Below are 12,602 nucleotides of genomic sequence, written 5' to 3'. Positions count from 1 at the left end.
AAGGAAGAGGAGGAGGGAGGAAGGAGAAGGAGGAGAAGGAGGAGGAGGAGAAGGAAAAGGAGGAGGGAGGAGGGAGAAGGAGGAGGAGCAGGGAGGAGGAGGGAGGAGGGAGAAGGAAAAGGAGGGAGGACAAGGAGGAGGAAGGAGGAGGAAGAGGAGGAGGAGAAAGAGGAGGAGGAGGAGAAAGGAGGAGGAGAAAGGAGGAGGAGAAGGAGGAAGGAGGAAAAGGAGGAGGAGGAGGAGGAGGAGGAGGACGACGACGACATCTTAAAGAAACTTGCCTATTCTAGCTTGGCAGAGCCAGAATTCTGTATTGTAGAAAGATGTGATATTTGTTTAGATCCTGTTCAGCTTTCTTTTTTTTAATTTCATATCTTTCCTATTAACCTAGTCAGGCATCCAGTCAGGTGACCCTGTTATCCTATGGAATCAAAACCTACCAGTCAGGAGCAGATAAGGTCTCAGTCATCACTCCCCTGTTACAAGAAGGGGAGAAGGGTGCACTACCTTTTCCTGAGTCACTGAGGCAGCCTTCTAAAACATGTCTCCAGATGATAAATGCTGAGTGAGAATATGTGATCTAAGGACAAGCGTATTTCCTCTGGATTTATATCCGCCATTTGGCAGCACCAGGTTTACTTTGAACACACTTGATGATAAATGTTCCTTTTACATTAATTTTTCTATACCTAAAATAGAGGCCTGGTGGGAAGTGATGGCCAATCCATTCCCAGATAGCTTAGGGTAGGGAAATACTGAGTTCCTCATCAATATTACCTTCCCACCTTCAAGGGAAGATTATCTCTGGAAAGGGTTATATAGATAAATAAATTCAAAAGATCATCAGAGCAGGAATAAATCTCAGCATAAATTCATGATTCTGGAATCCTATTCGAATCACCTGGGATAAGGGAAAAATTACAATAATAATGGATTTATATTGTTCCTGTTCATTTACATAAGAATATCTTCAGTTGAATCTAATCACCGGTGTCAGTGCACTTCAAAGACATGGCTAAGCCTGGAAATCATTCACACAGGTGGATGAGTCTCCTCCGAAAACGGACAAGCTTCACCTACTACAGCTGATACATCTGCAGACGTAGCTCAGATGTGGTCCTTAACTTTCAGACTACTGTCCCCAATTTTGTCGGCAACTCCTTCCTGCCACTGCCAAACCCTCTCCTATCAGGAGAAGGAATGTAGAGTGTTCTAGAAATATTTCTTCCCCCAACAAGCAATGAATCAAATATCACAGATCTGGAGATGATGGGTACTCCCAAGGGACACATCTGTGGTACAGAACATGTTACTGATCACAAAGTTCAACTGACGAAGTTCCTGTGTCAGGAGACAGGATGGACAGCCTTATCTTCTCAAGAATATCCACCAATGAGGTCAATGGAGGTGAAGCAGTATACTGTTGGAAGCTCATATAGAGAACAGAGAACCCAGAACCTTCCAGCAGTTTGTGGTGAGAGCCTCTTTAGACATGCTCCAATCCAGTCTCATTTTGTTTAGGGAGAATATCTCTAAGTGAGTGTTTTCATGTTTAGCATTTGTGAATCTTTAGAGCGTGGAGGTCATTTCTGCACACAGTGGTAAGTTGCCTCTGTGCATATCTGAGGAAAGATAACATCAGGGATGTTGTCACTTAATCTGGACATGTTTCCTGGAGGGTTAGGCTTTTATAGGTGACTCATTTTGTTTTGTTTTGTTTTGTTTTGTTTTTCGAGACAGGGTTTCTCTGTATAGCCTGGGCTGTCCTGGAACTCACTCTGTAGACCAGGCTGGCCTCAAACTCAGAAATCCACCTGCCCCTGCCTCCCAAGTGCTGGGATTAATGGTGTGCACCACCACCGCCCGGCCTATAGGTGACTCTTGAAAGGACATGGGATAAATGTTTCTGAACTGAGGACCATGGAGGTGGCAGAGTAATTAAATAGTAGGTCATCTTCTGAGGATGCGATTTATGTTGGTCGTTGATTTCTTATCTCATATAGAGATGTGGGCAGCTGTTTGGAGAATCCTCACCGTGATCATGGTCATCTCCTTTTATTGAAAGAAGTGAGCCTCTTGTCTCTAGGGCTCCCTTCTCTCCATTCTCTTCTCCTTGTATAACAATGATGACCTTCTGGAGGCACTAACAGACCAAGAAGACTTCCACGGGTTATGTCATTTGCAAGGAAGCGAGGTGGATGCCTAGCTTAGGAGCTATTGGCAACTCCTAACTGCTGGGAGACAGAAAGTCAGATTTCTTTAAGAGCATGACTTGTGGTAAGTCAACTACACTCCCGTGGGAGGCAACACATCCAAATATATATGGGCAGCACAAATTGAACTCAGTGAGTTAAATAGGAGAAAGGGGGAGAGAAGGCACAATCTTAGGTTGTAGAAAAAGAGGGATGGAGCTGGGAGCTCTTAGATGGATGAATATATAAAAAAGACAGCAAACAGCATTCTCAAAGAGCTAATACAATTGCAAAAATGGGAAAGAAAAAATTCTAGGTTTTCCCTCTGTCCAACGTCTCCTTAACTCCTAATTGAGATTGCCCAGGCAGAAGAGTATCCAGGAAATGCTAAGTAGAGGGTTTCCTCTGCATTTGAGACTTACTTAGAGTAAGCACTGTTGTAAGGTGTGGGATTTACTCTTTTAAATATAAGACTGTGTTTTCCTTGGCTTAATGGTAGGGAGGCTCTGATGCAATGCAACCATTAGTGAATATGATACCAAGAAGCTTTGGAAGCAAATTCGGCAGCCAGTTAGCACCCACAGCTATGCAATCTAAGTGGTTAAACCAAATTATTCCTGTGGGGCTAGCATAGGTTCCCTTGGAAGCCGGTCTTCCCTAGCTTTTTAATGAATACTGAGAAGATGAGTTGATATTTTTAAAAAGACTGTTGATTGAGTTTAAGAAAACTTTTGTGGATTCCCTACTGCGTGCTAATATGAAGAGAAATGGACAAAGCATGATCCTTGTCCTTTGGTAGCCGATAAGTGGCCACGTTCTGTTTCTATCAAAGCATGATCCCAAGATGCACCTCGAGTTTGAGAAAGTGTTCTTAGGAAGTCTGACTTCGGCTCACAGCTCACTCAGAACCACATCATTGACTTAGACCCTTAGTCTTCCTGGAACACAGTCGCTGTTGGTTGACCTGAGCATCTTTCACTTTACGTAGTAGTGGCTAAAGCTTCTCTGTATGTAGGACTTTGTAAATACTTACTGTGTAAAAGTATGGATTGTAAGGTACAACACATAACGAGAGTTGGTGGCTTTCGAAAGTCCTAGCAGGCAGCCACCAACATTCTCACTATTTGTCAGCCACTTCTTAAGTGTCTATAGGGAAACAGAATATCAGAATAATATTCCCCTTGTGCATGTCTGTGAAGTGGTATATCATCCATCCAGCTTTAATATATTGCATCTTGATGCAATCAAGGGAGAATAAACCAGAATAAAAGATTATGGTAAATGTATATATTGCTCGAAAGTGTGTAATTTGTTTTCCCTCAGTAACAGCGGCAGGATTTCTCTATATGAAATGAATGATGAAATGAATGTCCCAGTGTGCATTAGATGCTAAAGTAACAGTTGAAGAAAGTTCCACTTCATACTCAGAAGCAGAGAAATGACCAATCTACTGGGTCATGTTACAGCTTTCTATATTGGCCATCTAAATGACGTGTTCATTATTGTACGGGGTTGATTCATGAGAAGCTAAAATATATAGATACTCTTCAAACTGCAATATTTTCACAGAGACTCAGAAAGCATGACCAATTGAGGTGAGGCTTCAGTTCTGTCTTCGTGAGGATGACTCCCAGGAGACAGTCAAAGTCATCAGCTTGGAATTCTCATTCAGCCAGTGACTCACCTAATAAGAACCTGGTAAAAAATTCTCAACCCATTGGACTGTATCCCTTTCTCGGAAGAAAGACCAAGGTTCAGTAGAATCTTGGAGCACTATCTAGTTCTGTAACTGCACCACCGAGTCTAAGGGGTTTCATATTTATGACTTAATCTTACACATCATAAAAGCAAACTGGTGTTATTAAAACAGACTCTTGTCAGGTCAAGTTCATCTAGTGGCATGGTCATACCCTAGACTGAGAAGATTCCAGGGCTAAGACCCATTGTATAGCTGCTGCAATTAAATTGCTGAGGTCCCAGAAGAGAAGAGCGCTGATGATATATTTCGATGAGGTAGGGTAATGTAAATGAAAATGTTCTGCAAAGTGTTTGGGGCCATATATATGCCAGGCAATAGACGTCATTATCACCTTCTCTGTTTATTGAGGGACCCACTTACAGAACTGACTTCAACAGCCTCCATAATGTGTCAGGGGCAATTTGGAAGAAATTTCATTTTTTATTCTGACGCCTTTTCCATTCCTCTGTAGGAACAATATTTATGGAATCCCTGCTACTTGTAAAGTGCCAGTGTGGTGGCAATTGTAACAGCTTGTAGGACAGTATTACCATTCTCCATGATCTAGTAAATATTTATGAAGCTGGGGTCACCTATTGTCCATTAATAACTATTTGTGTAGAGAACCACTTCTCAAGTTTTTTGTTCCAAGTTCTTTGATGTTTTAAGTTAGACTTTTATTTCTTTGTACTTCATGAAGTTCCAAAAGCTCTTTGGCATGTTGATCCTAAGAAAAAAATTATTTAATAGAAGAGCAGAGAATAATCTACACAATAAAGCATAAAGCGGCAGTTCTCAACCTGCGGGGAGTGACCCATTTGGGGGCCTAATGACCTTTTCACAGGGGTCACTTAAGACCATTGGAAAACACAGATTTTTACAACATGATACATAACAGTAACAAAATTACAGTTATGAAGTAGCAATAAAAATAATTTTATGGTGGAAGGGGGTCACCACAACATGAAGGACTGTATTAAAGGGTCACAGCATTAGGATGGTTGAGAATCACTGGCTTAGAGCCTCTCCAGGTAAGTTATCACCTGTGTTTGAGACTTTGTTGCAATTTGAGAATGTGTTTAGGTGCTTAATTTTACTCAATGAAACTACACTGACCCAACATCAATACAAAATAATAAGTAATACATAAATATTTGCTAGTCATGGGCCAGGAACTATGTGATACTTATAAAAGTATCTATCATGTCTTTTGTTCCTCTCAACAATAGCATAATGATAGAATGTATCATCTTGAAGATGAATGGGTTACAGTTTTGGAGACGATGGAAATTATAGAGGTAGCCATGGGCAGAAGTAGCAACCGAGTGTAGGCATTGTAGCTGCCACCACATGAAAGGGCTCTCTAGACTAGGAAGCAAACTTTGTTCACCTACAGCGTAAATAATATCTTGAAACTGAAAGCAGCCCTGTCCAGTAGTTGTCCCAGATTTTGACGACAGTGCTATCTGACCCTATCTGTGGACATTTGCAGCTGTCATACTTGTGGGAATGCTGTGGCATCTAGCGAAGAAGGGGACACTACTTAAGAGGCTCCATTAAAAAAAAAGTCCCTTCCCAAACAGAGCGAGGACAGGACTCAAATCATCCTAGAACCTGGACCTCTTTTCCTATGCCAAGATAGTTCTATTTTAGATCATCCCTTCCTGAGGATCAGTCAGTCATGAAGTCACACATCCTAAGAGTCAGCCATGTTTAATCTTCTTTGCCCACTTGACTGGATTAACAATTCTCATTTTTTTTTTTTCATGTGTGTTTAAGGATATTTTCAGGCCAGTCTAACTGAGGAAGGAAGACCAACTGTGAATGTCAGCCGCACCATCCCATGGGATGGGTAACCTTAGAACACCGTCTTTCATCTCTCTCTGCTTCCCACCTGAGGATGCTGTGTGACCAGCGCCACCGTACACCCCTTAAGTCAAAAGAAGCTTTTACATCCTTCAGTTGTGTCTTATAATTTTCTTTTCACTATGAAAACAGTCAATAATAGAGAGACCAATGTAAGTTTAAGAAACACTGGTAAACCGTGGTGGTTCCACAGTTATCATTTAAGATACGTCTTAGAAGGCTTCATTTTTTTCACCCCAGAAAGTAAGAGTTGTATCCTCTTTGGGTTACTTTTAATCAAATTTGGAATTTGGAAAGTTTGACTGGATAGGTTATCTCCTCACTCGAAGCCTCCACACTTCTTGCTAATTTAGGCCCATGCCCTCTAGCTTTCTCAACTATAAAAACACCACTGAAGTGGTTCTTACATCTGAAAAACTCTCTATCTAATAGCTATATAGCTTTGTCTAGGGCTGGCTAAGATAAATAGCTGTAGCAATTTCAAGGTACTTAAAGTCACATTTCTTGATAATCTCTGAATTTTCAGGGACCATTAGAGATCCCTGTGTGAATCTCCGAATAATGAAAAGTACATTTCAGCAAAGGTTTTTAGGTACTCTGCTCTTGCTGCCTTGATTTAGAAACATATTTCTAAATCAATTTTTTTTTCTTTGAGATTTTAACTTGTAATAAAATGAGTCTTGGCTGAAGTGCCCTTTGCAATCTAAATGCTTAGGCTTGAGAACCACAGGCCAAATTGAGAATTAATTAACATTTCAAAGCCATGGTGCTATATTGCTTAATCCTAAATTGTACTTCAAATGGGGATTGATTTCCCCACTATAGCAAAAACAACTGTTCCCTCTACTCATGCCCTTTAAAATGTAAAATATATGGCTAGTGTGTATTTAGAGAATAAGATTAAATAATGTGATCATTAAATGTTTTTAATGGAGCCATAAGCACATCCCATTACGGAATCCGTGTTCACTAAGTCATCTTTCCTACCTCAAGACAACATTTATTACAGGATGAGTGAGACAGAAAGCCATCCAATATGGAGTGCATTAGGATAATTTATGTATTCATACAATGCATAATAGACATTTATTTCTCAAAATTCTTAAAGCACAGGTAATAATGGAGCCAGTCAGCAATTTGCCATTTGCAATTAGTCACCCTCTTCATATTCACAATATTCAATTTTTCTTGCTATTCGAGGGAGTAATGATTAATTGATAAAAGTTTAACAAATGCAATAATGGCAGGTGTTCCGAATTACAAAGTCTTCCAAACGATTCTCCCCAAAACTACTTTATGCTAATCGGCACAACGTTAGTCATAACACTTTATGATTTTACTTTTAAAATGACTTCTCTTTCAGTCACCCTAATTTAATTAAGAATTTTAACTAGTTCCATGTATCAAGAACACCAATGAATTTTAAATTTCTGAGTTTGATTACCATAAGAGATTAACAAGAAGTCTCATAAAAATGCAAGGCTGCCAATTAGAGGCATCAACGCTGCGTAAATTAGAATTTGTTAATTGGTTTAGCAAATGTAAATTCAATTTTTTGAAATTTTATGAACTGAAAAATTGATTATATTTTTGTGAGCCTCCAGAAGTATGTTATTAATGCCGATATTTGCTACGGCAGTTCCTGAGATATTGCTTGTATTTTAGACACAAATTCTGTTTCATTTATTTCAAACAGATATGACTACAGACTTCAGTTTTCATCCCCACAGGTTACCCACCACACCTGCCACAGTATTAAACGGATACTGAAACATACATTTTTCTCTCATCTGTCTTCCTTCTCAGCAAGACAGATGAAACATGCAATTTAGGTACCGTTTGCTTTGTGTGTTTTCAGTATTAAAGCACATGTAATTAATTTCATTTTCTTAAACACTGTGTTTATGAAAAAAATTATAGATGCCTTTAAAAATATGTGTATGGAAATAGCATTCAGGTATGTAGATAACACTGCCTGCCTTTGAAAAAGAGACCTAGATATCTTGCATGTTATAATTATAAGGGGAAAAAAATCTATATTTTAGTATGCACTGTGGAATGGGCAGGGCTGTTAGCAATGGAAAATCAGAATCTATTCTTAGCCGAGTCTGCAAGCAGTCTGGTCACGATCCGTCCATCACTTGCTTCCATGCTGGGCTGCTATCAGGAAACTGAGGGCAGAATTTAGGACAGGCTGGACATATTCTCATGGTTAAATCTTCATCTTGTGAGAGGGAGGGGAAACAGCAGCTGGGGTAGAGGGATACAGCCCTGGATGGCTCGGATAACCCATCGCTTTAAATTTGCTAGATAATTTGACTCATTTGAGAACAGTCATGAACACCTTCCCTTTGCCCCTGAATCTCTCCAGCTCCCCCGAGAGCTGTTTTTAAATCTCGGTGCTGTGTAATCTCCCCCAGAGGCTCTAAGTTCAGCAGATGTACTCGGTTGCTCAAAATCAATGGATACACCGGTTGTCCAAAATTAGTGTAATTCAATTACTGTAGCCATGATTAGCTTCCCAGAGGGACAGCTTGGGGTGAGGCGGAGGGTGAAGGAAACTCAAACTTTCTTTTTTTCCTCAGTAGGGGTGGGGAGGGCTTAACATTTCAAGATGATATGCTTCCTGAAGTTGGTTCTGCATCTCATCAGCCTTAAGCAGGACCAGAGCCCAGATAACCACACTTGGGAACTAAATAGTGAAAGGGAGGTCCAGGAAGGCTGTGACACACACCCTGGCTTCAAAGTGCTGTCACCAGAAGCTTGCATCACTGTAGGGAGCAAACTAACATCTGCTTCCAGGCTGATGTTTTTAACCCTCAATTTGTCTTCCTTTCTATATACTTTTCTCCAGCATGCAATGCTAGTTTAAAACAAAACAAACAAACAAACAAACAATATGCATTAACTCTAGTTCCCCAAACTAATAAACATTGTGTTTAGTATATTCAGATCTTAGTGGAATATTATACAGTTATTGAGGTATGATAGGTCATAAAATATGTGAGAATATGCTCACAATTCTTGATTCATCCACTGAATATTCTTGCATGTTTCTTTAAGTCTCGAGTTCTGAATTAGACCCTTTAGCAGCCAGACCCTTGGCACTTATATTTAGTTGAAAACTAAATAATTATTAAAAGTCATTTGATTAAATTCATTTGATTAAAGACATTGATTAAAGATCATAGCCATGAAGAAGCATAAAGCAGTTGCGTTAGCGTGAGGTGCAGAGGACATTCCGTCAGATATCTCTTGGGGATATTAGTGTCCTACATGGCTCTGGAAATGAAACCTCACCTTGTCCTGGTCAGGACCCGAACATTCCCAGAGCAGGAAATCAGCCTGGATGCTCTGAGCTCTGAATGAGAATACCAGAGATGAAGGCAGGAAGTGGCTGGCTGGGCAGGAAGCAGAATAGATGAGAAGGAAAATGAAGGAGTGCCCTGCTCATTCAGGAAGCCAAGATATAATCATGCTTCCTCATCCTGCTTCTGAAGGTTGGAGTCAAGATGGGCCGTGTCTTCTTTTTGGGTGTGCGAAAGAGTCCCTCCACGGTGGACTGCATGCTTAATAACCGATGATGTCCAGTGTCTTGTCTGATAGAGTGTAGACCAGAGAGCCGCACCTTAAATATGTCCAATATAACTAAGCATCGTATGGACCAGAATGATGTCTCTGTGATCGCTGCTGTTGACTATCTGAGGGAGGAATGTTCCAGAATAAAAGAAAATGCATACAATGCTTCAAGGAAACTCCCAACCAGTAGAGCTCACTCAGGGTGCTGTCAGCTTTCCTTCACATGTGCCAGCCCTTTTCTTCATTGATTGGACATTTAGTATTTTATTTTATGTGTATGAGTGTTTTGCATATGTGTATGTATGTGCACCACATGTGTGCCCTGTGATTATAGAGGAGGGTACTGGACACCCTAGAACTGGTTTCAGGCTGTTGTGAGCCTCTGTGTCAGTGCTGAGAAGCAAACCTGGTCCTCTGCAAGAGCAACAAGCACTCTTAACTGATGAACCATCTTTCCTGCAACCGTTCAAATCTTTTTTTTTTTTTGAGAAGTTCATACATGTACACACGGTATTTCATTCTGATCCACACACTGTATCCTCTATCCACCTCCTCAGAAAGATGTCTCCCTCTACCATCTTGCCTTTCCCTGCTCCCAGATTTGCTGGGAACATTCTCAGTCTTCAGAGGACTCTAATTATCTGCTTTCCAGTTGAAATTTTTATGGGAGATGCCCAGGCAAATGATTACACTGGAAGTCATAATAGATTAGGCTCTTCAGGAGAAAGACAGTATTTGTGTTTCCCACAGCATGGCGGGGTGGTTGACTAATAAACGCTTGCATGTTATTTCAAAGATGACAAGGGCCAGCTATTACAGTGTGTTATTATCTCATTCTCTTTCCCGAGCTGGAATGAGCATTGGGTTACGGCTGGCTCGCCCATCTCCTTACGCATGTTCTCTTCACCGGAGGAGTCAAATTCCAGCCTAGCACAATCAATGAGTGTTTATGAGGCTCATTATGGATCCAGGCTCTCCTCATGCTCAGTGCCGATATGAGCAGACACTAAGGCTTGGCTTTGAACCTCGTGATATCTGATGATGACTGGCCCCTCTTACATCATGGTTCGTGTACTCCGGGCCTTGTTTCTGTACTCTGTGGAATGCCTGACCACTTGCTAGCATCACATCACTGTCCAATAAAAAGTAGTGATAAAGCTGTAAATTGTTCTCTTGATTTGCCTCCCTATGTAAAAAAAAAAAAAAATAGACTAGACTGGAAGAAATACGTTCTCATATTTTTTGGCAAAAGATAATTCAAAGTCTTTTCTAATGGGAACATGGACTCTTCTCTCTTCTGCTTAGTAATCAGGAAGATGAAAACTATTTACTCAAAGAATCCTGGCTGGATCATCCTTAAATCATTTATAACTCACTAAGTGCTTTGAATAATGGAGAAGCTAGGAGGTCCCTGATTCAATTTTATCTCCTTTGTTTCTTTGCTATCTTTGTGCTTTCTTGCATTTAGGAGAAATGGTACAGAAATGAGAGTTGGAATTTTTTTTTTAAAAAAAGAAAGCTATTAAAAGCTTTTAGAAGGACTTGAGGTTTAATCAAACCTTTCTGTATTCAGGGAGGCCAAATCTCCACGGACCGGGAGACAGCCTGAACGTTAAGCATTTGAAAAGCAAACTAAATTCATGAGCTAAGCCTTGCTTCCTTCCCCTGTCAGCCTTATCATTCTTATAATAGATGTGACATTAGCTCAGTATATTCTATGACACAAAGTCTCCATTAGATCACAGTATCAAATTATGGGAGTGCATATTTACCTGACATTTTTCATTTATAAGTGCTACATTGCATATGTATTCATTTTCCTAGGCTAATTACAAAAAAAAAAACCCACCTTGGTGGTTTAAAAAACATAGCTATCTTCCATGTTCCAGTTATGGGCTCAGCTTGGCTCAGCAGGCTCACAGATCTATCTCAGCCACTGAAATCGAAGCTGTACATGGTGTAGTTGCTTTCAGAAGGCTCTGGGGCTGGGTTCAACTCTGAGCCTTTTTACATGGTTATCAGAGCCCCATTCCACATGACTGTCTCTGCTTCCTTCCTGGGTATTACGTAGATGTTTTTCTCAATGAATACAAGATACCTGCCTCTGCTGACTAACCACCTCCTGTAAAGCTAGACGTGAAAGATCAAGTCCTTTCAAGTGTTGAACTGTTAGCTCGTCTCTCTGTACAATGGCTCTCTTGATTAGATTAGCCTCACGCCCAAAACCTAGAGCAATCTTACCATATCCATATCTGGAAATTCCATTCTGCCCTTGAGTTCCTTTACCATGGAACACAACATGGTTTGCAGCGACTCAGCTTCTCACAACTCTGCAGTCAGGAAAGTCCATTACTTTTCTGTGTTCTTAGCTTATGGTATACATTAACCAAGGGTTACTGCGTTAGTTTGAAAGGCTCTCTTTTATGCTTTGTGTATAAGCATTGGTTGGTGTATGTCTGTGCACCATGGATCTGCAGAGCCCCTGGAAGTCAGAAGAGGGCATGGGATTCTTCAGTGTTATAGATGGTTGTGAGCTACCTTGCCAGTGCCGGGAACTGAGTTCTGATCCTCTGAAAGGTGACAAGTCCTCTTAACCACTGATCCATCTTTAAGGTCTCAGCCATCCTCATTTATAGATGAAGGAGGGAAATGGAGGAGGGCAATGTCTTTGTCGTGTGATTTGTTGAACAATCACTGGTAATGAGAAGGCCAGTGGCTGGAAGTCTTAGTTTCTGCTATTATTAGCATTAATGAACATTCAAGAATGTACAGCAAAATATTTAGTCTGCGGACACGAAGATGAAAGATATTTTAAATCCCCTATACAGCTCAGAGTAATCTTCACCGTGACAGTACCTGGGCTTAAAATCAACTAGAAATCCTACCTCTGCATTGCCCTTTGAGGGCATTTCCAGAGAAGTAAGACCGTCTCAAATGTAGGTGACGTCATCCCATTATCTCTGATCCTAGGCTGAATAAAGAGGAAACAGTGAGCGGAATACCCACACTTCTCTCTCCCTGCTTAACTGGAGATGCACCTTGGCTAGCTGCTTCATGCTCCCGTGGTCTGTACCCCCTTCAAACAGTGAGCCAAAAGAAATCCTTCTCTGCTGAAGTTGCCTTTAACAGATGCTGTGTCACAGCAATAAGAGAAGTAGTCCATAGGCTAGACAACGGTGTAATTAATCTTAATATAATTTGTGAAAGCAACCACATTCCTGTACCAA

The sequence above is a fragment of the Grammomys surdaster genome, unplaced genomic scaffold (genome assembly GCF_004785775.1).
Source record: "Grammomys surdaster isolate TR1022 unplaced genomic scaffold, NIH_TR_1.0 367, whole genome shotgun sequence".
Taxonomy (NCBI): domain Eukaryota; kingdom Metazoa; phylum Chordata; class Mammalia; order Rodentia; family Muridae; genus Grammomys; species Grammomys surdaster.
Note: the sequence above shows the minus strand (reverse complement) of the source record.